Consider the following 26501-nt stretch of genomic DNA (forward strand, 5'->3'; position numbering starts at 1 on the left):
AGTGGCTGTTCTACTTTGACCCCAGATAAGTTTATTAGGGTGTACAATATTTTGGAGAACACAATACCATCACACAGGGTCATCATCAACACTGTACCTCCCGCCACATAGAAGCCACTGATCTGAAAGCATGACTCTGCCTATCTGTAAGGTAGGGGACCAGTGACTGTACAATGGCACAGTCCTTGTTCTGTGTATGGCTCCCACACTAGAGGGGCAGTTATCAGTGAGCAAGCCCTGTCTCCCTTGGTCAAATGTCCTTTCCACATTGCTATTGGAAAAGCCACTCTTTGAGGTCCTTGTATCCCCAACTTTGCTTGCCTTCTGGAGCACCGCAGTGGCCAAGGTCCGCAGAAGCAGTGGCTCACGGTCCTGACACTAGAGTTCTTCCACTTGCGAAGTGGGAGGGGGGCTGCCTGGCTCACTCTCCTTGGGGTCTCTGGAGCACTTTCTCTCTCTCTCTCTCTCTCTCTCTCTCTCTCTCTCTCTCTCTCTCTCTCTCTCCTGTATTTCTCTCTGTCCCCCTCCCCGTCTCTATTTCTCTCTGTCTGTCTCTCAGTCTGTCTGTCTGTCTGTCTCTCGCTTGCTTGCTCTCCCTCTCCCCATGGAATCAAGACTCTGGGTTGCTGATGTGCTTTTCAGAGTGTGACAACCGCTGGCCAACAGAGGACAGCAAATACATTTTTTATGATCCCAGGAAACTCAGTCCAGTCACGTTTTCGCGCAGAGAGACTGGCTGGGCTGTGGAGAGGGACAAGGCGTGTCTCAGTTATTCGGATCCTCTTTGGCCAAGAGGTGGTGGCTTCTGCAAGGGTTCTGGGGATCCTTGGGTAGGGGTGTGGGAGGACGATTTCAGGAGCCAACTGAGCTAGGGCAAACTCCCTGATGTTGAAACCAAAAGTACCTTTTGGGAGTCAGGGTGACAGCACCAGAGGTCAGTACCATGCCAGACAGAAAGTGTCCCCTTCGTGCCCCACCCCATTCCCAGAGCCTGGGGCTGCAAGGGTGCGGGTGGATTCGGAAGGAGAAAGCTCAACTTTCCGTTTGGGTTTGAAGGTGGGTTAGTTTGGGAGTAACTCTTGGGAAAGAGTAGAGCGTACCCTCGAAATTTAGACTGGGGGTCTTCCAAGGCACTGCAGTCACCCCAGAAGGAGATTTGGGACACACAGGGCGGGCGGAAGAGCTGGGGGCGCTTGCTGCCTCGCCGGCTTCCTTGTGTGTGCGTGTGGAGGAGGAGTGCTGGCGGCTGGGGGAGGGGCCGAAGGCGCTCCCTGCGGCAGGCACCCGGAGTTCCCAAAAGAAGGGGGCAGAGCCGAGGGCGGGTCTGAATCCTAAGTGGATGCCTCTCCCTTTCGGGCACCCCGGCAGTCCCCAGCTCCAGCTCAGGGATCCCTGGAATACTGCCTGCTCCTCACTCCGGCACCCGCAACCTCCCAGAGCGAGGCACGGTGGCACCCCCCTCTCTTGGCACATTAGAAGTGGGGAGTTTTCTCCCTCCTTTAGTATGGACCCGGGGATCTGATGTGTCCCTCTCAGCATCCCCCGCAAGGGTCGCTACTGACATGGCCCGGGCCACATTTCTAGGAATGTGTGTGTCCGTGGACTATATCTGGACAAGGTTTCTAGGAAGGTTTGCCCCAGCCACCCCCACCCACCTCGCCACTGGGGCGGACGAGCTCAGCTGGAAAGCTGGAGCCTTCTCCGAGGCCGGGCTGGAGAGGAGCCGCCTCCCTAGTGTGGCCAAACCCCGGCCCGCCCTGCCCCCGCCTCGGGCCGGCCACAGGGCTCTGGGGGGGCGGGGGCCAGGCCGCGGGGGGGGGGGGCGCCCGGGCGGGGGCGCGGCTTTGTGGCAGGCGCGGAGGCCGGGTGCAGCCCCGTGGGCTCGGCGCGCTGCTCTAGGTTGCAGGAAAACCTGTCTCTCCCAGCGTGGTTGGGGAGGGGGCTGGGTTTTGCTTTTTGTTTCTGGAAGTCCCCCTTCACCCTCGTTAGTCCCCGCGTGCAGCCGTGAGGATCGTGTGGAAAGGCTGCAGTGCCCCGGGGCGCACCCCGCCCCGCGCACGCCGGGACGCCAAAAGGCACAGCCCCGGGGGGCTCCCTGCACCCAGGAGGAGGCGCGGTGAGTGCCCTGGCTCTTCCTGCACAGCTCCCTGCCCCGGCTGGGGTGGGGAGCGCGGCAGGTGGGTGCTCAGGCCTGGGGCATGGGGTGCGGGGCCGCTGTCTGCCCGACTGGGTGGGTGGGGACCAGAGCGGAGAGGCAGAGGCGAGGGCTCGCCCTCGACTCTTCAGGACCCAGCTCTAGAAGCTTGTCTAGGCTGCCGCCACCCTGGCGTCTGGAGACGCTAACCCCACCAGAACCCCTTCCCCAGAGGGGCGTGTGTGAGGCCAGGAGGTGGGACAGGGGCGAGGCGAGGCTCCCACTTCCTTAACGCTGGGGCTTGGAGATGAACCGGGAGGTGGAAAACCAGCCACCCCGCCCCCACCCCGGAAAACCTATTCGTGAAACTGACTTGCTGCGTGACCCCGATATCAATGCCGCGCAGAGCAAGGCTGCTGGCTCCCCGCCGCACCCGACACTCCACGTGCGTCCGGGGGCCCGGCTGGCACGGAGCGCTGGAGGTCCCCGAGAGTCTGGAACAGCTTACCACCTTCCCCTAGATAAAGTTAGGGGGACCCTCCCTCTAGGAGCAGTTGGCCTTAGCGCTTTGGCTGTAGCCTAACCCGACTGGAGTAAAATAAATAGATTAAAACTAGGTTTCGGGGCGAGGATCCGAATGTCTGGGACTGAAACGACACCAAGTTGGGAGGTGGTTAGGAAAAAAACTTACTGATTTGTGTTGAGGGAGTGGCAGCTCTGGTTTCTCTTGCTTCCAACCCCACCAAGGGGAGCAGAGGAATGTGCCGCTCACGTCTTCTGAGGACACATCCATATTTATAATTTATTTTTAGGAGAAGTTGTGAAAAAGGGAGGGGTTAAAATGGGGAGAAAAGGTGTGCTTGGGATGGTGTCCTCTTGGGAACCCAAAGGCTAATTGAGCTATTAAAGATGGAAATAATTTCTCCCAATCTGGACTGAGCAGCAAATTTGACTTTAATGAGCGACAATTAAGGGCATAACTGGAACTTTATTTAGCTGGAGGTGGGATGGGGTGAGGTATTCGAGGCCCCTCAAACACTGGATTTATGCTTGATAAAGGACCTTTCGGCAGCCCTGGTATTTGCTGGAATGTTTTCAGGCCTGATTGTGTGGGACCGATGGCGGGGGTAGATATGGTATCTCTCCCTCCACAGCGACCCCCTGGCTTTGGGGGAGACGAACCTTCTTCCAGCAGAAAGAGGCAGGCATTTTTAGTAACTCTGCCTTCTTCTTCCCAACCCTTTCTCTGAGGCTAGCCAGGCTGCTGGGACCTGCCAACCACAAAGGGGTTCACTTCAGAAAAGAGGCTCCCGAGGCTGTGGGCCCAGGATCGGGGTTTTGAGGGCGAGATGAGTTTGTGTTTTATCCAACTGGCCCACAAAGTCCCGCTTTTGGGGTCATCCTAACTGCAAAGGATTCAGGCCCTGGCAGCCGTTGGAGGGTGAGGGCCAACAGAGAAAGAAGGGAAAGTCTGTTTTGGGGTGGGAGGTATTCTTATCTAGCTCTGTTCTCAGTACAAACCTGCAGTGGCTCCTCTCCATGAGAGGCAAAAGACAGCAGACAGGGGACATACAGTCTCTACACACATCCCAAGAGGCTTCATGAGGCCTTTGGGTGGACAAGACCAGTAGGAAATGGTCGACTCTGTGGACTGTAGCTTGAAACCCCTAAACACCACTGAGATAAGCCATAATGCCATGAGACTTTGATTTGCCTGTCAAAGGGGCAAGCAGCCAGATGTTTGCTTCTACCTGGATCCACAAATTTGTAATTCTTTGCTACTCCATGTTGAACAAAGCATTTGTAAGAAAATCTGGACAATGAGTTGAGGAGGCATCTATAGGGAAAGAGCAAATTTCCCTCTCTGGACTCTCACCTATGTGTTCACACACACCTCTGCCCTCTGTTGGGTAAGCACAGTACACAGGGTGTGTGCATCTACACACCCTGAGCTATTTGCAAACCTGAATTTAAACTAAGCGTTCACAATAGGGAATAGAATGCCTCAGTAGCTTTTGAACTGAGCCCCTGATAGCAGATTGAGTGATTTGCTCCTTGTGGCACATGGACACACAGATGACATTTGTGCTGCCTTGGCAGACAAGAAACGTTCCTTCATTCCAGCGTTCCTTGTTTTTCTTACGAGGTTTGACAAGTCCACACCATTTCCAGGAGTCCGTGGTGGTGCTGTGGCTCACCCGTGGGTGATGGCCACATGTGAGCTGTGGTTGTGCTGTGGCTCACCCGTGGGTGATGGCCACATGTGAGCTGTGGTGGTGCTGTGGCTCACCCGTGGGTGATGGCCACATGTGAGCTGTGGTGGTGCTTTGCTTACTTGCCACCTTGAAGAGACAGCCAGATCCTATCGACTCTGCTAAATAATCTCAGCAAATTAGCCTTTAACGATACTTGTACAAATAGAGTGTTTTCTGTGAATGAATGCGCCTGGAGCATCAGATGATGAGCTCAGATCAGGGGCTGTCATGGAGGTGATGAAGCAGAAGGTGAAAATTATGGAATTGTTAAAAATGTAGAAAGTCAGGCAGAATTTAGTGTTAAATGTGAACCAATTCCTGTTTTTAAGGTGAGCATACCCAAAGCACAGGGCAGTGTTTACATTCGGCTCTGTGGGTCCACACATATAATTATGAATATATTTAGCAAACTGCTCCCTGCCCCCAACCAGAGTTTGCAAACAGGTAAAGTAGCGTGGCAAGGAGATTATAAATCAATACTTTGCAGTGAGAGGTCACGAAATCAGCAAAGCATGTTCTAGCTGCCACCCGGCTTCCCTCCCCTGCCAATAAGAAAAAAAAAATCCAACAAGGAACTGTTGAGTACTCTGAATACATTTAGGTGTTTCTCCCTTGGCCTGTCCGCGTAAAATTTCATTAGCAGCTGCTGCTTCCCACCACCCATCTCCTTGCTCATCATGCAAGGAGTGTGGACTTAGAGCAGGGTGGGGGTGGGGGGTGGAGGGAGCAACTTTGAGTTTGGTTCCTTTGCAATATATACAGGGGAAATTTTCAACAGGAAATATGTCAATAATTACGACTAGAGGTGAGATGGAAAGGGTAGGCCCTTCAAAACTAATGTGCATGCATGACTCAAGCTGGGAAAAACCACTGCTTCCCTGCCTGCCCCCTCCTCTGACTGAAAGAAGGGCTGGGGTGTAATTCTACCTATTTTGCATAAGGCCCTGGGTTCAACCCTAGCACTGTAAATAAACAAGAAGATTCGGGTGAGGTAAACTTAGAGCTCTCTGAGCTAGTAAATGGCTATTTTAGATATGAAAATAAAAATTAGTCAGGTACACGAGTCCCCACTTCAGAACCACTTACCAGAAAACACACACAGCAGAGACTTCACCGGAGAAGACTTCATCGAACTTAAGGTGCATTCTAACCTAAAGTCATTCTTGCTCCTCAGATTTGGAACAAGATGAAAATGAACCCCTTCAACCCACACAAGCATGTTATAAACAGCTGTAGATTTTTCAGGGAAAGAGATGTTGAGGAGAGGGGCTTGGGGGAATGGGAGCAATAGACTCTGGGGTCCCTCTATTCACTCCATGCCAGGCCAAACCCCCGGGCACCTCATGGCTTCTTTCCATAGCTGCCAGCACTCTGCTGTGGCCTTCACAGCCCGTAGCTGTGGGGACATGGGCAGATATGACGTTTCCAGTCTGTCATTGTTTTTCTCACAAAGGACATGGAGCTGTACAGACCCAGAGTCCACTTTCCCCCAGTGTTTCATGCACCGTAGTAGGAAAGGGACACCAAGGTAGTGATGTCCAGGGAGAGCCCCTGTAAGGTGACATGGCGGACACAGGCACAGGCAAGCTCCTTCTGAGGACCCACCCTAGGTGGGGAGAGAAGCCACACAGGCACAGGGTGAGCTGAGCTGCTGAGTTTCAATGTAGTGTCCAAGTTTTGAGACCTCAGCAAACAGGGCTCTTCTGCTAGACTCAGCCATGAGAGCTGTGCCTGGGGCCTGTTGGCATTAGTACCCAAGACAGGCTGGACTGCTGCCAGCTGAGGCCCAGGCATGGCCTTATTGCTATGACTAGAGCCCAAATAAGCTCCAGACAGTGGCCTGCAGGTTTTTCGCCTGGGGTCTGGGTAGAAGCAGTTTAGTGAGAATGTGGGTGTTTGGTCCTCTCAGAGACCCCGCTAGCTTCAAAAGCTTGGTGACCTTGTGGGCTCTCGGGAAGGATAGGTCCCTTCTGGACACACAGAAGGGAACACATGAAGCTGATGCACTTAGCTTCTAGAACACACACAAGGTTCTAGAAAATTCCACTACAGAGTTGTGCTTTTGTAGCCAAGTAAAGCCTTCGCTGCTGTCCAGGGGTGGTGAGTGAGGTTGGGGTGCCCTATGACCCATCTTAGCCATTGTGGAATTCTTTGCCAATCTCTCCCCCAGCCAGGCAGCCTGGTGTACTTACTCTTGGGAGTTGAGCCTTCCCTGCCTAGACCTGAAGAGGCAGAACTGCGGGCCTAGAAGTGGGGAGAAGGTTGCAGGGTATTTGATGACCTAGAGGGAGGGCCAGACGGGCAAAGAAATGGGGGACACCGGAGCCACCTCGGTCCAGGCTTGAGTGTGAGGCCTGGGTGGGTAGGCTGGCCTAAGTTCTTCAGGGAAGGGGGTCTGCAGCCTGCTCAGCCTTGGCCGATCCACCTGCCCCGGGAAGCTGGGCCCAGTGTGAGTCAGCCAAACCCCTGGGATTCTCATTTGGTCCTACTAATTGAACTCCAGGCCTCAGGATGGCTCCTGGGCTCCTCAGTGTACCCCAGCATGGCATTCAAAGGGCCCAGCCAGGGCTCACGGGCCAGGCCATGTTTAGCATCATGTTCACCCAAAGAATATTTTAGGTGCTGCCTGGAAGGAGAGCTCTGGGCTGTGCTGTCGGCCGTCACATGGTGAAGGTGGAGTGGCAGCCTCAGGCCTGACCCAGATGCCTGGAGGCTGCACCAGCGCTTTGGGGTCACCCAGCCAGTGCTGGGAATGTGTTGGGAAGGCTTTGGTGGCATAAGCTCACTTCCACCAGCCCAGCTGTTTTCAGCTGCCTCTTCTCCGAGATGGCCCAGCGTGATAGGTCAGACTGCTGAGAGCAACCTTTGGGGACACCAGTAGAAATCTCCAAGGTCAAATGTCTTGGGGATGACATTGCTGTGGATTTCTTCTTTCCCAGACCTTAGTGGCCAGACCTCAAGGGGTTTGTGGGCATTCACAGTGACTATGCCCCATCAGCTATAAATGCCCAGTGGCCCTTCTCTAAGTCCTCACCCTCCAAGGGTCAGCCATGGAACCAGCCACTCACCTAGGTATTTCCATCCCAGCCTCCAAGGCAGCTGACTTTCTCCCATAATGCAGGAAGGGAGGCCCTGATGGATCTCTTGTTTTCTCTGCTCATCAACAAGGGCCAGGAATGAATATTTGGTGTTTGGGGGAAACGGGGCAGGCCCCTGTGAGTTCCTGCTTCAGGGCATCTCAATGTGATCATTTCTGGAGCCTGCTGGGGGCAGGGGGCCGTCTCCGATGCCTGGTTCCCGGCACTTGGCCTGAGTGAGGCATTCTGTATGGAAACTCTGCCTAGAAACACATGTAGCGAGTTGTGGCAAAGACGCTGAGGTTCCTGGGAGACGGTGCCTAGCACCACACACCCTCGAAAGGTTCACCTGTCTGAAGTCTGCTTTAACTTTCTGCATTTTTTTCCTTTTTAGTTTTGGCTCTTGGTGCCTCCGAGAGCCTGTACCTCCGCCAGCTGGTTGGTTACCGCAGGGAAAATGAGGGACTTTTGGGGGCAGATGTGTTTCCGTTCAGCTATCATAATGCCCCTAAAAATCCTTATTGCTCTTGCAGTATTCCTCGGGGGTCCCTGGGCCAGGAAGACGGCGGCTGCGAGAGCTGCCAGCGGCTCACAGAAGAGAAAGTGGTCCCTGAGCCCCCTGCCCCAGCTCCTCGGGCTCTGGGGTAGACCTCCCCTCGCCGCGCTCAAACCCATGGAAAATAAAAAGATGCCGTGTGAGGCCACTTGCTAAAAGTGCTTTTTGCCCTCCAGGGGTAAAATGATGGTGCTCAGGCCTGGGAAAAGGCTGGCGGTGGCTGCCATCCACCTCAGCTCCTGGGGATGTAGGGAGGCGGCTACAGTGAGGAGAAGCCAGAGTTACCAGTTTGGCAGGCCAGGGCCCTCCAGGGCTTCGAGGATCTTCACTGGGGGCGGGGCGGGGCTGGGAAGTCTTCGCCTGCCCGTTTCCAGAAACAGGACTCTTCCCCACTCTGCCTCAGTTTCTCATCCTGCCAGCCGAGGGCCTATGCTCCCTGAACTAGCCCCAGAGTTTCTTGGACATAGCTTGAAGGAATGGGAGGTCAGTGCCTACAGTATTAATTAGTATTGACACTCATGGTTACTAATACATGCAAAGGACTCAGGCAGGAGAGGTTAGAAGCCACAGCTCAGCTGCAGGCATGGTTTTCTGGAAGCAGCCTGTTTGCTTAGCCATATCCTCCCTAAGCACTGGGATTCTCCGTGTCACTACAGGGAAATAACTCAACCCATGTGGGCCTCAGTACCTCACACCTGAAACCCACGGCGTAGAGCAGAAGTTTCTCCAAGTCTCTTAACATGTCCACTAGGTGATTTTAAGTGAATTGTGTCTAAAGTTATGAATTATGCTAATAGGCATTTCTTTGCGCAGTAAACGTTTAGTTATGGCAGCTGGTTGGTTTCCACTTTGGGTGGGGATATTTCACATGAATTTATATTTTTTAAAAAAATGAGAGTATTTTTCCTCACCCCCCCCCCTCCTTTGTTTAGACAGGGTCTCACTATGTAGTAGCTTAAGCTGGCCTGGACCTTGGTATTTAGACCAGACTATCACAGTGATCCGCTGCCTACTTCTGCCTCCCTGGCTGGAGTGGGTTTCTTGAAAGAAAGCCATGAAGCCAGCGCGAGGTGAATCCAGCTCCATGGTCTGTACGGTGTCCTAGGTCAACTTTTAAAACGACTGTTTCCTAGGGGTGGTGAGGGTGCAGAGAGAGCTAATTCAAACTCACCACGACTCCAGCTGTGACAAAGCTGGTGTCCTGTGACCCACCGTGAGGTAGAGCCACCTTCCAGCTCCCTGTCCCCAGGGCCACTCCATGCAGTCTCATCTGTGGCTCTGGTTTGTCTCACTCGAGGTGACATAACTCCTTCCTTGTTTGGCTCCTCTGTGAACTTGTTTTGTCTGGGAAATGGGAAGACTCAAACCTCCTGGACATGCCACCAGGTGGTCAAGGCGCCACCACACAGAGCTTTCATGGACAGGGCACCAGGATAGGCAGGGGCACCATACTGCTCTTGGCCTTGAAGGGTGCCAGTTCAAAGGGACAGAGTATGCTGAGCTGGGCTCAAGAGCCAGCTCCCAGCCAATCCCCGAGGGTGGTGAGGAGGGAGACAGGCCTCAGCAAGGGGCCAGCTCTGGTTACACTTTATGCTGTGTCATGGGGTGGGAGTGCCAGAGAGGGCTGGCTGGCCAGCTGGGGCAGGTACAGAGGCCAGCAGACAGCTGCCAGCCCAGCTGCCAGAGCACACGCTCCCCCATCCTACAAGCCTGCCAGGATAGGGCAGGGGGCACCCTTTACATACCTTTCCACCCACACATTGGGGAGAACTTTTAGGACTTTTTTTTTTGAGACAGGGTTTCACACTGTAGCCTAGATTGGCCTTGAACTTGGAGAAACCCCAGTGCTCTGGCCTCTGTAGGCACCATGGCTTGACACTACAACAAGTGTCTCTGTGTCTTTGTCTCTCTGTCTCTCTCTGTCCCCCCACCCCCCAGCTTGGAACTCTCCACACTTTTTTTAAAGGCAGGGTTGTCACTGAACCTGGAGATCCTGATCGAGTGAGGCTGTCTGGATACAAGCTCCAGGGAGTTTCCTGTCTTCACCTCACCGCAGGACAGGGTTATAAAGACCTGCTCCTACACCAGGCTGCTTTTTATGGGTTCTGGAGATCGAACTGTTCTGTGTTTGAATTTGGGCTCTTCTAAGGACTGGCTTTACAACCTCTAGCAAGTGACAGTACTTTATCCCTCAGTTTCCCTGTCTGTATTAGAGAGACAGACATGGGGAGCAGTGGGAATGAGGTCAACAGATGTCAGTACAGACCGATAACAGCACTGGACACAGTGTGTGCTGTGTGAGCCTTGGCTAATACGTCATAATAATATATACAAATTATCATTAGAAGTCAGCTGTAGTCGCCCATCAGGCTGGTGGATGATATCGGGACATTACAGAGTCTCTCCCCAGGACGAATATTACACAAGAGCCTCTCTACCCCTTAGGTGGGCCTCTTCAACTGGAGGATGAGATGGGGACTCAGACCTCTGCAGAGATGTGCTCGTAGCCACTCACCTGTCGGACAAGCCATTTGAGCCTAGATTTGGGCTGGTCCCCAAAGGCCTGGGGTCCACACTTGGGTCAGTCTTGTAGTGTTGCTGTCTTGAACTTAATGATTTTGGAACCAGGGGCCCCATATTTTTATTTTGCAAGTTAGTCTGTCCTGCCTCGCTGTAACAGACTTCAAAATGGCCACTCTTCTGCTATAAATAGTTTGTACATCTGGGCCCAGGGTAATTTTTCAGTTCATCAATCCAGCGTTTGGTGTGTTTTATTGGTTTACTTTTTGAAACAGTCCAGGCTGGCCTGGAACTGATTATGTAGCCCAGGCTGGACTTTAACTTCTGATCTTCCTGCCTGGCTGCCCTTCCTTGGTGCTGGGATTATAGGTCACACTCAGTTTTATGCTGTGCTGGGCCTTGGACTAGGGGGCATCTCCACACATGCTAGGCAAGCATTCTACCACCTAAGCTACATCCCCAGCTTTCAGTCTAGTGTTTTGTAGTGGGGTGGAAACCTCCAGGAGAGGATGACAGTCACTTTAGGATCGATTGTCCATACACATGCCTGCCTGTCTTTCTCACAGGCAGGGGGTGCCGCGGGCAGGGGATGCCGAGGGCAGGGGGGGTGCCGAGGGCAGGGGAGGTGCCGAGGGCAGGGGGGTGCCGAGGGCAGGGGATGCCGAGGGCGGGGGGGGTGCCGAGGGCAGGGGGGTGCCGAGGGCAGGGGGGTGCCGAGGGCAGGGGGGGGGTGCCGAGGGCAGGGGGTGCCGAGGGCAGGGGGGGGGGTGCCGAGGGCAGGGGGTGCCGAGGGCAGGGGATGCCGAGGGCAGGGGGGGGTGCCGAGGGCAGGGGGTGCCGAGGGCAGGGGGGGGGGTGCTAAGGGCAGGCCAGGTCCCTTCTCCACTGAGGCTTGAGACCCTATGGAATAGGAACTCAGTGGATCATAGATTACTCTTTCTTCTGACCCGAGCCTCCCTAAGCAACTGACCCCTTCTAGGGAAGCAGGGTCAGTTCCTGCCGCACTGCTTGGCTCCTGGGAAGCTTTGTGAGAGTAGAGGCTGAGGTCTGCTGAGACCCTCCCCGTGACCCCAAACCTGCCCCAACACCAGCACTGTTCAGTGGACACTGGTGTTTAACAGGCTCTGTGGGCTTCAAAGGCAACACAGATTTAAAGGCCTATATGGCTGGGTCAGTGAAGCCTGTCCCAGGGGAGGAAGCTAAGAACACTTAAAGACACTCATTTCCTTTCGGAGTGGGTGTGAGACCCGGCAGGGGCCATGGCTCAGGGTTTCTGGGCTGTTACATAAGACAGTGTAGAGAATAAGTCAGTAGTATAACTCAGCTCTCCAGAGGCTGAGGCAGGAAGATCGTGAGACCCTGTCTCAAAAGACACCATACATGATGGTGTGTGCCTGTAACCTCAGCACCCAGGAGAAGAACAGAATGGGACTTTGACAGCTTTATTGGGTGATCCACTTAGCATGAAAACATGCACATTGAAAATGTGGCAGTCATGGTCTTGGGTGTATTCAGTGTCGTGTCATGCAGCCATCATCAAAATGAGCTTCAGAGCCTCCCGTCACCTGCCTGTCATCCTGCCCAGTCACTACCAGTCACTAATCTACTTTCTGGCATTTCATGCATGGGATCGTTCTCGGCTGTGCCTGAGGACTGTTCCCTTCCAGGGATGGCTACCTGTGGCCCACTTGTGGCTGTCATGAGCAATACAGCTGTGAATGTTCACGTATGAATGTATGCCTTTATTTCTCCTGGGTATATTGCTAGCAGTGGAGTTGCTGGTTCCCGAGACGACGCAGCAGATACCCATTGTCCAGGTGCTCCAGTGCAGTCCTCAGCTTGCTTCCGCTGTCCTCTCCACTTCCTTTGTCCTCCTCTCAGTATGTTGCCTCTTGGCCAGTGTTTTGTTACTCTTTCTGCTGTGTGTGTGTGTGTGTGTGTGTGTGTGTGTGTGTGTGTGTGTGTATACATGTGTATGCGCATGTGTATTCAGGTGCCCATGGAGACCAGAACGGGGTACAGAGTTTCCCTGGAGCTAGAGTTACAGACATTGGTGAGCTGCCCAATACTGGTGCCAGGATCCTCCAATAGAGAGCAGTAAGCACTCTTAATCACTGAGCCACCTCTCTGCCTCGTTCATATTTGTGTGTGTGCACATGTGACTTTGGGTATATGTGTGCACAGAGATCATGTGGCAGTCTGAGGACAGCATCACATATGGACCTGCACATGCCTTTTGCATCTCCTTTGAGAGACTCTCATTGGTCTGGAACTTTATCAAGCTGAGCCGAGCTATCTGGTCTGATATTTTCCGGGGATCTGCGTGTCTCTGCCTCCTGTCTCATCATTGTGGAATACAGGTGCACACCACCACGCTCATTTTTTCCACGGGTGCTAAAGATTCGAACTCAGAACCCCACATTTGCAAGGCATAATCTTTACTGACAGCCATCTCTCCAGCCCTAACATTTAACATTTCCCTTTGTCTCACACTTTCAGTGGGTGGAGTTTGGAGAGGACAGGAGAGCTGGACAGAATCTGGAGTAGGGCAGTGTAGCATGGGAAGGGAGGAGCCATGGGTGAGGCTAGACCAGCTTTGTAACTCAAAGGATTCAGGGGGAAACCACTACTTCAGAGTCTCTTTTCCAAACTACAATGTCAGAGCCAGCAAGGTCCCTTTGTGACTGTACAGGGTGTGAGCAGAACAAGAAGGTACAGCGGATGCAAGGATGTAAACCGTGGGTACCCAGGAGATGCGTGAGCAAGCCTCGTCCTACCCCTGGTACCCAGGAGACACGTGAGCAAGCCTCATCCTACCCCTGGTACCCAGGAGACACGTGAGCAAGCCTCGTCCTACCCCCAGAGTGGTTCCAATGACAGTGGGGTGTCCCCTGGTATGTCAAGATCCAAACCCCATCCAACCTGTAGGCTCTAAGAACTTAAAAAACAATCATTTGTCTGAGGCCTTCCCCCAAGAGCCACAGTAGCTGTATTTGGCCACAACCTCTAGTCCTAGCTTCTGAGTGGGTTTAGATACTCCAGCAGGTGACGGGACTGCACTTTCAGGAACATGGGCACACAAGGGAGCAGACGGCCCGAGCTTCGCAGATCCAGGGTCCCAATGAAGCAGGTGGCTAGCCGATGCCTCCCAGCTCAGAACAGAAGGCCATTATCTTTCTCAAGGGCTAGCCTCTACCAGCCCACAAACCTCATTCCCCATGTTCACCTAGACTCTTGTCCCCGGGACTCATCATCTCTACTCAGTCTTCGGGATTCAGAGCCTCCAAAGTGCTGGGGTGATGCATCGGTCCTTCGTCATGAAGGGATATTCAGACTGGCTGGGGTGGGTAAAGGATCCAGCCAGCGACTCAGAGAAAGAAGGGGGTCTGGGGATATTCGTTTGTTAAATGTGACTGAAACATAAGGCCCCCCAGGCTGGGCACACTGCATCATAGCCACAAGACAGCTGTAAGTCCTCGCCTGGTGCCTCCCCTGCCTGACAGGCATGTGGCCAAAGAGAGCTGGATATTACTCTGTTTCAGCCAGGATGCAGAATGAACGTTTCCCATCTCGTCTTCCCTCCCTCCCAGCCACCCTCTCTCTGAGACAGGATCTTCCTGTTTTAATCCAGGCTGCCCTCAGCCACGTAAGTGCCAGGATTATGGGCATTTGCTACTGCACCTAGCCAGAAGTGACTTTTAATACCCCACTAATGTTTTTTAATTATCCCAGATATTTTTAAAATGTAGTCTTTATGGTTAAGAGAAAAAGATAGCACAAAAGAGAACGGAGGGGCTGTGAGAGGGCTCAGTGGATAAAGGTGCTTGCCACCAAGTCTGAGGACCCCAGTTCATCCCTGGGACTCCCACGGCGTGTCTTCTGACTCCACACGTGTGCTGTGGTATGTGCCAATGACACATGCACGTGCACATTCACACACACACACATGCCAAGTAAATGAAAATTTCCTCCAAGTCCAACCTCACCTTCTAAAAAGTAACCACCAAGCTGGAGAGAAGGCTCAGTTGGTAAAGTGCTTTTTCTTTTCAAGTCTGAGGACCCAAGTTCAATTCCTAGAGCTCATGGAAACAGCTGGGTGTGTGGTGCATGCCTGCAAATCCAGCTTGGAGAGGCAGAGGGTTGCCGGTCAGCCGATCCAGTCTAATTGGAGAGATCCAGATCAGTGGGAGAGCCTTCCTGGACAGTACTTGAGGAACACCCAGCGTTGTCCTCTGGCCTCCACACTTCACACATCTGCACACATGAAGGAAGTACCACCATTTGTGGTTTGTACAGTTGATATGAATTTTATGGGCAAGATCAGGTGCCCTTTGTTTTGTCATGAAGTGAAGGCCAGAGTGTGGCCGTTACCCGGAAGACGCAGCTCCCAGGGCCAGCCCACGCCAGTAGCGCCCAACATCTCACCATATTTAATGTCCCCTACTGGTCAACATTTGTGTTAACTCCGGGACTTGACTGTGATAACACATACATTCCTCGGCGCAAGTACAAACCCTAGAAGTGGAATGTCTCCATCAGAGGATCTGTACGTTTTTAACTTCTGCATCGATTCTCTGGTGCCCTTCAGAAAGGTTGTGTGACTCACATGCCCCTCAACAATGAACACATAAGGACCCCAGTTTCTGGCAGCTTTAACCTCTAGCAGAGAAACAATATTCTCAGTGAGGTAAGAAGGCCTGGATGGCCTGGGTGGACAGGTGGCTATGGCTGCCAAGGTGATCATGTAGCTTTCTGAGGAGACCAGCCATTCAGTGAGATTGGGAGTCTAGGTTATGTAAACAAAGGCAGAGTTTGAGGAGGCGAGCTGGGAAACTCAGAGTGAGTAGCATCGTGCCAGCCAGTATTTATTTCTTTAGCATGGTTAGGACTTAAATATGGTCAAAACATATTCTTCTTTTTAATTTTACACAAACAAATATGTTCCCAGGCTGACACTTCCGATGCCAAGTTTCTAAGGGAAACAAAATTCTACTGTAAAGACATTAAAGCAGCAGAGAGCCACTGAGGACAGAAGCGCCATAGAGAGAGGGACCATCCTACCAGCACCGGAAGCTCCATAGAGAAGGGGACCATCCCACTGGCACCACGCTGCCCAGCACTGCTGTGTTTTGGCTGCAGGTAAAGTTGCCAGGAATCTCAGTGGGATATAGCAAAGCCAAGGTTGGGAAAGGCTTGGTTCTGCTTGATAACCTCCCTGCTGCCAGTCAGGCATGCTCCAGAGAGGGGCTGAAGGAAACACACCGCTCGCCTTTCTGCTTTTCACATTTTGTAAGAATCAAACAGCCTGAAACAGTTCCAAGCAGGCGAGTAAAGCAACATGTTATTTGGAGTGATTGCTTAACTTATTGAGCCACTGCTGGACCTGTAATGAAGTAAAGTCCTCATAGCCTGAAGTTTTCTCTACCTCCGTCCTCTGTAATGAAGGATATTTTCCATGAGTTTCTCTGGAATTTTTGCCTTTTTTTTTTTAAGTGTCAAGCTGATGTTGATAATAGATGTAAACATTTGATGGGGGTTTGTGTGCCCCTGGTCTTTATATACATGATCAAATCCACCCGGTTTCCTCCTGAAGTAACTCATTAATCCCTGTTTTACAGATGTGCAAGCAAAATGTGTGAGGGGTTTACTGGGGCTGTCCAAAATGGTAGCTGCTAGCCACTTGTGATGATTTGTGTTTAAATTAGGTACATTTAAATACATTTAGCCAAGTGTGGTGTTACATGCTTGTATGCAAACACTCAGGAAACTGAGGCAAGAGGATTGAGGGTTTGAAGACGGCTTGGGCTACATAATGAGTTCCAGGCCAGCCTGGGCTACAGAGTGATATCCTGTCTTTAAAATAAAATTTTATAATGGATTCTCTAGAGTCAATTCAAATGCTCAGTGCCCTGAGTAGGCTCACCAATCTCGCTCACTGTGATGGGTGGAGAAAGTTCTGGAGCTTTCTGCAGACCCAGAGACTTCACAGCTGTAATGAGCCAGCCAGCGCCGAGACCAAGCACATGGCTCAGGTGGCAGAGCTTCTCTGACCTTGCCCTTCCTTCTCTGCTGAGACATCATAGCATTGACCACAGGGTTTCATGTAGATCAGGCTGGCCTTAAACTCATTCTGTAGCCAAGAATGACTTCAAACTTCTGTGTGCATGTCTACACGAGTTCCCATGTGTGTTGGTTCATATGTATGTGTGTGCACATGCTGAGGCCTGAGGTTGATGTCTGCTGTCTACCTTATATACAGAGAGGGTCTCTCTCTGCTGGCTTGCTGTGGGGATCTCCCGACTACGTATGTCTCCCAAGTACTGGGATTGCAGGTGACCTGCCTGGCATTTCCATGAGTTCTAGGAATCAAAACTTAGGCCTTTGTGCTTTGCAGCAAACACTTCATGCACCAAGCCATTTCTCCCGCCCCAGCCGTGAACTTCTGAGGCTCCACCTCCTGAGCAGGATCCTAGGAATGCCTCACCACACTTGTGTTACCCAGCACTGGGGCAGATCGGCCCTCGTGCAGATAGGCTCCCCTCTAACTGCACCACACCCCAGCCCACACTGACACTGCTTATGGAAGTGTTCCCCTCAGCAAACACAAGCCAAGTGTGCACTGTTTTGTGATTTCTAATGAAACAGTGGGGTTGAGACAATGCCCAGCAGCTGCGAGGATCCTAGAGAAGGGAAGCCAGGTGTCACTTTTGAATGGAATGTGAAACCACCTACTACATGGTCCTACTAAAATAAATAAAACACACATCTAAAGGGGCTTCCACATCTGAGTACCAGTATATAAGAAATATGGGAGTTGAACATGAGGTCAAAAATAAGCAAAATCCAAACTCCAGTTAACCATAACATGGTCCAAGTTCTTCAACAACCAAATGGGGAGTGAATTGTATGTCGATTAGGGGAGAAGTAACCAGCATGACCTGTTGTGACGTTTGAGCTTCTCTGGATTCTGATTTCATGCAGCTGTGAAGAAAGCACTCCTGAGGCCCCAGGAACATTGAAGGAGGACCAGGTTTTCACTAGTGTTAAAGCATTACTGTTCATTTATGGGTGATGGTGGCAAAGCATTTTTTCCTGTTGGAGTCTGATATATACTGGTGTTTGTAATTGGCTGGATGGTGTATATGCATGGAACAAGACTATTCAGTTCGCCCTCTTTTCCCGCTCCTGTGTGTGTGCTGGAAGCTCTTAACAACAGTGGTTAGAGAGATGGCCCAGTGGTGAGGAGCTTGCTTGTTGCATGAACATTAGGATCTGAGTTTGGATCCCACTTGTGGAAAAAGCCAGGCACTATAACATGTGCTTGTGACATCAGTGCATGGGCTGAGAGGCAGCAGGATCCCTGGGACTCACTGGGCAGCCAATTTAGCCGAATCAGCAAACTCAGGTTCACTGGGAGTCCCTACCTCACAAAGAAGGTGGTGGTTAAGGAAGACATGGAACATACACCTCTAGTCTCCACAAGCATTCACATCTACATATACCACACACAAAAATGGGAACATTATTTTTTTTTTCTGACCTCTCAAGGATATCAGATTGGTTCCTGTATTAGTTAGGGTTCCTTAGAGGAACAGAACTCTGTGTGTGCGTGTGTGTTTGTATTCCATAAGTTATCATTTTAACTATATGTAATAATTATATATACATACATACATATACCCACATATATAAAGGGAACTTATTAGAATGATTTACAGGCTGTGGTCCAGCTAGTCCAACAATGTCTGTCTACCAAAAAGGCGCAGTAGTTGTTCAGTCCATGAGGCTGGTGTCTCCTCTGCTCTTCAGTAGACTTGAAATCCAGAAGTAGGCTCTAATGCTGGTGAAAGGAATGGACTTGCGAGTGAGAGCAAGCAGGCAGAGAGCAAGCTTCCCTCTTCCCTGTCCTTATATCAGCTGCCAGCAGAAGGCATGGGCCAGATTAAAGATGGAGCTTCCCACCTCAAAAGATTTGAATTAAAGGTTCATCTTCTCATCTCAAATATCCAGATTAGAAATGGGTCTTCCTTGGCCGGGCGTTGGTGGCGCATGCCTTTAATCCCAGCACTCGGGAGGCAGAGCCAGGCGGATCTCTGTGAGTTCGAGGCCAGCCTGGGCTACCAAGTGAGCTCCAGGAAAGGCGCAAAGCTACACACAGAAACCCTGTCTCGAAAAACCAAAAAAAAAAAAAAAAAAAAAAAAAAAGAAATGGGTCTTCCTATTTCAAATGATTTTATTAAGAAAATTTCTTACAGGTGTTTCCAGATACTTGGGTTTTAGTTAATTCCAGTTGTAGTCAAGTTGACAACCAAGAGCAGCCATCACAGCTCCCCAGTGCACTACTGCGTCTCCAGGTGAGCCTGGGGAACAGGCGTAGGATACATCTTCAAGCATCCTGCCTCATCTCCATGGCAACTAGTAAGGACCAGCCTTCAGAAGCCACCTTCCTACACTAGGGTCATGCCAGGCTGCCAACATCAATGTCAGGACATGATGTTGTTCCCTTTGGAGCCTCCCCCAGATGGATTTTCACAGCACCACCATACTTGCCACACCCTTCTCTCTGAACTTCCTGCCTGGTCACCAAGGAAGGGGTGGCCAAGTGGGGTGGGGGCAGTCCTGGAACCATGTGTGTCCCAATTCTGACCCTGCCCTTAGTGCCAGGGCCTTTGCACCTTTCTGGACCTCTTCTGTAAAGTGAATAGAATATAAAGGGGCCAGATCAGGGATGGGGAGGTGGCTCAGTGGGTAAAGCACTTGCCGCACAAGCACGAAGGCCTGGGTTTGAATCCCCAGAGTTTATGTAAAGCTGAATACAGTAGAGAACACATCTGTAATCGCAATGCTCCTCCAGGGGAAATGGGAGGCAGAGGGCTAGCTAGCCTGGTGTCCGCAAAAGAAAACAAAGAGCCCCTGTTTCAAACAAGGTGAAAGGCAAGGACTGACACCCAAGGTTGTCTTATCTCCACTTATACAACATGGCATTTGTGCACCTGTACACACACACACACACACACACACACACACACACACACACACACAGAGCAAACTCAGTAGATCTCTATCAAGAGAACAGTGTCTATGAGGACCTCATCTCCACCTGGTGGAGCTAGATTCAGGGGTGAAGGGTAATCTTGATGAACTTCCAAACACCCTTGAAAGATGTGAGGCCAGAGTGTCCTCTCACACCCAATTTAAACAAACAGCCTGGCTCCTTTGGAGCAAGCGTAACTCCTGACCCTGCTTCTCATCGTCACCGCTCCCCTGCCATGCCAGGGCATAGGACACCTTCACTGCTGCTCCCATCTGTGAAACAAGACCCAGGCTTGGGGAGAAGCACCTGCTCAGGGCCACCCTGGTCGCCCATGGTTCCCCCCTCTATGCCTGGCCACCTGCGTACTGATAAAGCAGGAAATTAGTGCTACCAAGAGGCCAAAGATCTTCCTAACTCCATTTTTAAAATGAAAAACGTAGCCTGTAGAGTCCAAGTCCCCACCTGACGCCCAGAGCAGGTCAGCAGCAGGGAGAGATTGTTCTCTATAACAAGGAGAGCTGACTTTATTTTTCTTTTAAGACATGGTCTCATGTACCCCAGGCTAGCCTCAAACTTGCTATGTAGCTGAGGATAACCTTGAATTTTCGATCCTCCTGATTCCATTTTCAGAGTGCCAGGCCAGGGTTATAGATATGTGCCACCACTCCTAGTTTATGCGATGCTGGAGATGGAATCCAGGCTTCATACATGAAAAGCAAGAGCACACTAACTGCTACGCCTCCAGTCCTGAAACAGACCAGTGCTGTGTTCTAGTTCTTGTTGGTTTTGTTTTAGTTGTGTTCTTCTGTTGTTGTTGGGGTTTTTTTTCGGGGGGAGGGTGTTTTGGTTTTGGTGTGTGTGTGTGTGTGTGTGTGTGTGTGTGTGTGTGTGTGTGTTTTGCTAGGAATTCATGTAACCTAACCTGGCCTTGACAATGCTCTGTAGCCAAGCCTGGCCTTGAACTCCAGATCCTACTTCAACCTCCTAAGTGCTGGGATTACATGCATGAGTCCCACACCTGGCTAGAAGTTAGCTTCATTGCATTCTGTCCTGGAGCAAGGTGATGGGCATGGCCTGCTCACCTTGGACTGAAGGGTTTGGGGTCCTGAGAAATTCAGGTGGGAAAGCAGAAAAGCCTAGCTGTCTCCTACTCCATCCACATTCAATCCCACAGACATGGCTAAAGGGGTATTTTCTAAGATGCAAACTCACAAGATCCTTTCGAATTTGGGGGCTTCATGTGTGTGACACCCATGGACCATCCATGTGTCACCTCTGTGGCCCCTCAAATTGGTCCATGGCCCAGCATCCTTCCTCATGGCCATTCCATCTGCTGTTGCCCGATAGCTAAAGTGCTCTCTCGTCTAAAAATAACAGCACCCTGACTAGTTTACCAGCTAAGTAAGTCCTCATTTTCCCATTACTTTAGGGCAAACTAGAGACTTTGCAGGTCCAAGGCTTGGACCTGGCTCCCTTGAGACTCCAACAGGGTAAGGATCACCTTGTACCCATATCCTTCCTTCCTCATTTCGATTCTTAGCACCCCTCCCATTCCTTCCAGTAGCAGCATAGTTCTAATCAAGGATCTGTCAGTCTGGTCACCTAGTTATCATCCCCTTGATAACTGGGGCTGGTAGAGTGCTTGCTGCTTAAGTGTGAGGACCTAAATCCACCCCTAGTAACACATAAGAAGCTGAGCATGGTGGCACACTTACAATCCCAGAACTAAGGAGGCAGAGACAGATGACTCTGGCCAGGAAGCCCCAGGCTAGGCTAATCAGTAAGCTCAAGTCCCCAGTGCAAGACCCTGTCTCAAAAAGTAGCTTTGGGAAATGACACGTGTGCCTGGCCTCTGACCTACCCATGTACACACACGTGCGCGCGCAAATGCATACACACACACACACACACACACACACACACACACACACACACACACACGCACGCACGCACGCACATCTACACATATGAACTGAGTATCTAGTCTCCCCCAGCCTTGTCAGCCATATCCCCAGACTGTCCATCCAAGGGGCCGACAAGTCTCTGATGCTCACTCCTGTTTCACAGCCCCTGTGGATGTTATGTGGATGACATTCTAGGGTCATCAAAAGGTCCCACCAATACCATCCTCACTGCTCCATCTGAGTCAGAGAAACCCTCTACACCCACCAGGGTCTCCTGTCCTCATTTCTATCTGGCAGGTCACCCTGATATCATGAGATGGGAGATGATCCCAGAGAAAAGACAAGGTCTGACGGGACATCTGAGGTCTGATCTGTCTTCAGTGATTATACCTAATTTGTCTACCCCTCTTAGCTCCGTTCAGATCCCTATCCCAGCGCTCACTTGGTGTTTGAGGGAACATGAGCCTCAGAGTTGACTTAAAGATAGCTCGCTGGCTTTTGCAGTAATCAACACTGAAAGTGTTCATTCCTTGCCTCGACGCCAAGGTAATAATAAAACTCACAGCCTCATTACTTGCTTGTTAGCTAATTCCCTTGTTCTTGTTTTCCTTCCCCTTTTCTCAAATGAATTCCTGAGTTCTTCCAGATTTCTCGTTGCTAAGCTATAAAGTTCCAGGTTTTGCAGCCTTGCTGCTCATTGGTGGAGAGTTCCTGGGCTGCTCCAACCAGAAAGAGGCTCCAGAGAAAAGCATTCACCCTAGGAATTGGGAAATTTCTAGCAGTTGATGTCATGTAAAGGTCTTTGTCTAGCTCTGTGGAATTTGCTGTACTCTTGAACTGACTTAGGAGAGACAAAGAGGTTCTAGAATGTTCCCCCCAGGAAGATGAGAGACCATGGATGGACACTGTGACCTCCTCCCCTGTCCACCTCCCAGCCTGGTCAGTGACAGCAGGAGGCCCAGGAAACTGGTGGCACTGAACTTGGGGCACTTGGAATGAGGGGTTCATTTGCAAAGGACCTCTGAATTCCTAAGCCGAAGTCATCCCCAGTCCTTTAGCAGTTGGGACAATAAGGACTGTCACAGGTGACTATAAAGGACTATAAAATGTGTAGATAGAAGAGCATTTACCTCAGCAACCATAACAGCCTGCCTCCTCCCATTCAGAAGCTGCCCTGGACATCTGGAGATCATGAGAGATGGCTGTGGACTTTAGCTTCCTTCTTTCAGAAAGAAGGAAGTCATATGATCCAGACAGGTTCTAAGATAGTCACATGACCCAGATAGGCCAATCAGAATTTTCTCTGAGACTTGCCGGCCAGAGCTATAGGAGAAGACCTCATGCACTGCACTGACTGTGAAATGTGTGGAAGGTATTTGAGAATATAGAAATCCTTAAAAGATACAGAGCCCCTGAGCTCCAGCTGGGGGTAAGCAGATCTATGTCTCACATCTAGCAGTGTGTGTGTGTGTGTGTGTGTGTGTGTGTGTGTGTGTGTGTGTGTGTGTTGCTAAGAAACGAAACATAGATTCACTACATAGTGCTTGGCTGAATGTCAGGTGATGTGCATACAGTTCATGTAACATCCTTGAGATCACCTAGTGTGTTACTACATTTTGCAGACTGAGAAACTGAGGATCTGAAGGTTACAGGAGCCTTGCCCAGGGGACATTGTCACTGTGTGTTCAGGGATTCCAACACGAGCTAGCTAAACCTTACCAAATTCAACCTGATGTCTCATGATGTAATGTCACATGCCCACCTTTGGAAACCTCTTGAGACTTGGTCAACTCCCACTAGGTTCCACCCAGCTCTCAGATTTTGACAGTTTTCTGCATCCATCATCCCATCATTTATTCCCAATTATGAGATGAGTCTGTTGTAGAAGCTACTTCATTACCATCTGGACACAGGGTGCCCTCCACCATGTTAAAATGCAGTGAGACCATATGAAAGCAGAGCAGACGCCATGCTCAAGAGCATCTCACCTTCCAGGACTATGAGCTAAATAAAAAATTTCTTTTTAAATACCCTGAGTATTTTTATAGCAGCAGAGAGCTGACTGAGGCGGCTAGCTTCCTGTGGGACGAGTGGCGTGAGTACCAGCAAGCAGGGCACTGAGCAGAAGACGTGGGCAAGATGCGAAGATTCTCAGTGACACGTGGCCAGAGTTCCAGGGTCCTGGGTAACCAGGTATGCTGTAAAATCAGGGATTGTCGGCACCAAGTGGATGCATCCCTTGGGATTCCCAGCTTTTGGCCCTGTAGGAGTCATGTAGTTCTGCCTTCCTTCAAATCATGTGGCCACCCTTCCAGAGCCCGAAGAGAGCATTGTTCATTCTCAGGATAAACTGCCAAAGCCTTGCATTTTTACTGGTGGTTGTCACCTCATCTGCTTCTGTTTTGTCTTCCATGCTGGTTAAATCATGTCCCATAAGCTTTTGTCCAATCAAAACTCCAGCTGCCAGGCAGTGGTGGCACACACCTTTAATTGCAGCACTCGGGAGGCAGAGGCAGGTGGATCTTTGTGAATTCAAGGACTGACAGGTCTGCAAAGTGAGATCCAGGACAGCCAGGGCTACACAGAGAAACCCTGTCTCAAAATCAAAAAAAGAAAGAAAAAAGAAATAGCATCTTAATAATTTTTTTTAATTTACTGTGTGTGAGTGTGTTGCCAGGGTGGATGGATGTGCCCCATGCCTGGTATCTAAGAGGCCAGAAGAGGGTGTCAGATCCACTGGGACTGTAGCCACCATGTGATGGTTGTGAGCTGCCATGTGGGTGCCTGGAATTGAATTTGGTCCTCTGGGAGAGCAGCCAATGCTCTTAACCACTGAGCCATCTCTCCAGCCCCCAGAAATAGCATCTTTGTAGATGTAATCAAATAAGGCCGCCCTGGACTGTGGTGGGTCTGACCTTAGAAGAAGGGGAGCCAGGAGCGGTGAGTGGCTCACACTTTTAAACCAAGCACTTGCGGGACAGACACAAATAGATTTCTGTGAGTCAAGGCCAGCCTGCTATACTTAGCAAGCTCCAGGTAAGCCAGGACTAGTGAGATCCTGTCCAAAAACAAGGGAGGGAGGGAAGGGGTGGAGCATAGAGACTCACAAGCCAAGGCTGGAGGGATGCAGCCACAGGTTATGGAAGACGAACACGAGTGAACCCCAGAGGCTGGGAAGAACTAGAAGGCCTTCCTCTGAGGCCGGCAGAGGGAGTGGGCTCTGAGCCTCTGGAACACTCTGAGTTAGATTTCATTTTGAAATCACAAGGTCTGTGTAGTTTGAACAGCAACTGTAGAAGCAAACACACATCCATTCTTTCTCTCTCCACCTGTCCCCTACCCCTGCCTCTCCCACATCCAGAGTCACTTGGTACAGAAAAAAAACCTGTCTTATCAGGTGGTAACAGCCCCACCCACTACAGATCCCAATGGTTTCCACAGCTCTAGAAGACAGACCTGTGCCCAGCCTGGCCACAGCAGACTTTGGGGACAGGCGCTGGCTGGGTAGGGTGAGGGGTTGTCAGACCCTAACCCAAGAGCACAGGAAGTAGACTCTGCTCTTAGAGGAAGCCCCATGACTTTCCATCCTCAACCTCCCCCAGGCCCAGTACCCCAAGGAAAGAATGTCCACAAACTAAACTCCCTGAGCTCCAAGCCAGGCTGTGACCGGCACAATTAGCTTGGGTTGTTTCTGCTGCTGCTGCTGTTTAGTGGGTTGTTTCTTTGTTTGAGACAGAGTCTCACTATGGAGCCCTGGGTGGCCTAGAACTTGGCTCTGTGAACCAAGCTGGCCTCAAACTCAGAGATCTGCCTGCCTCAGTCTAAGTGCAGAGATTAAAGGCGTGTCCTGCTGGTCTGACTTTGGTTCTGTTTTAACGTGACTCTCTGGAGAGGTATTGTAGGCTATGCTAGAAAGAGAGAAAAACTGCTTATAATCTTTCACACTCAACGTCCAAGGAACAGTTTGGCCTACCCTCTTCCCAGACCAAGACAGATGACTGAGCATAAGTAACAGATCAGGGCTCTTTACAAATCAAGGTATTTGAATTCAACACCGAGCTGCGGTTTACTGTAAACCCCATGGGATAGCGTGATTTACTGTTAACCTCGAAAGCCATTCACCTCCACCCAGTAGCCAACTTCCCACTACAGCTGCCTTGGTAAAAACAGTGGTTCTCGCCCGATGACTGCTTTCTAGGAGATCAGTAGAGTAAAAAACACTACAGACTCTGCATGTAACACACTTTCATTCTCACCACTAATTCTACAGAACAGATGTTCTAAGACCTAGTTTGCTGACTGTGGTGGTATTCTGTTCCCCAAAATATTATGTACCCTAATAAACTTATCTGGGGTCAGAGAACAGAAAAGCCACTAGATACAGAGGATAGGCGTGGTAGCACATGCCTTTAATCTTAGCATTCCAGAGCAGAGATCCATGTGTTCAAGGATACAGCCAAGCATGGTGACTCATGCCTTTAATCCCAGGGAGTGGTGGTAGAAAGCAGAAAGATATATAAGTTGTGAGGACCAGGAACAAGAAGCTTTTGGCCTGTGTGGTGGTATTCTAATTGTACTGAAATGTGATTTTGATTGTATGTTAATAAATAAAGTTGCCCGGGGGTCAGAGCTATTAGAGCCATAGACAGAGTGTGGCGGTGGTGGCACACGCCTTTAGTCCCATAGATCTCTGTGTGTTCAGGGATACAGCCAGCATTGGAGACATATGCCTTTAAGACCTAGGGGGCTGTACATTCAGACAGTGACGAGGCAGTCACGTGTTTGGGTTTACAACCAATGAGAAGGCAGAACAAAGTACTATAAAAAGACAAACAGACAGGATATAGCTCTCTTTAGGGAAGCTGGGACACTGCAGGAGGAAGGGTGAGATTTTAGCTTTGAGCTCTGATCTCTCGGCTTTCTCTTTTACATTGTTTCTGTATTTCTTATTTAATAAGATTGTTGGTTATATCTACAGGCCTGGTTAAGCATTTGGCTGGTTAAGCTTTCAGGCTTTTGAG

The 26501-nt window shown here is 50.8% G+C and overlaps 1 long non-coding RNA gene across 1 annotated transcript; it reads left to right on the forward strand.

Annotated features, from left to right (window-relative positions):
• Nucleotides 1-1860: 1860 nt before the first annotated feature.
• LOC114707333 lies at nt 1861-26499 on the forward strand. The gene is made up of 4 exons (XR_003736637.2): nt 1861-2116; nt 15491-15681; nt 23529-23673; nt 26459-26499. It is a non-coding gene; the product is annotated as an uncharacterized LOC114707333 (long non-coding RNA).
• Nucleotides 26500-26501: the final 2 nt, after the last annotated feature.

This window comes from Peromyscus leucopus, chromosome 8b, assembly GCF_004664715.2.
Source record: "Peromyscus leucopus breed LL Stock chromosome 8b, UCI_PerLeu_2.1, whole genome shotgun sequence".
Lineage (NCBI taxonomy): Eukaryota > Metazoa > Chordata > Mammalia > Rodentia > Cricetidae > Peromyscus > Peromyscus leucopus.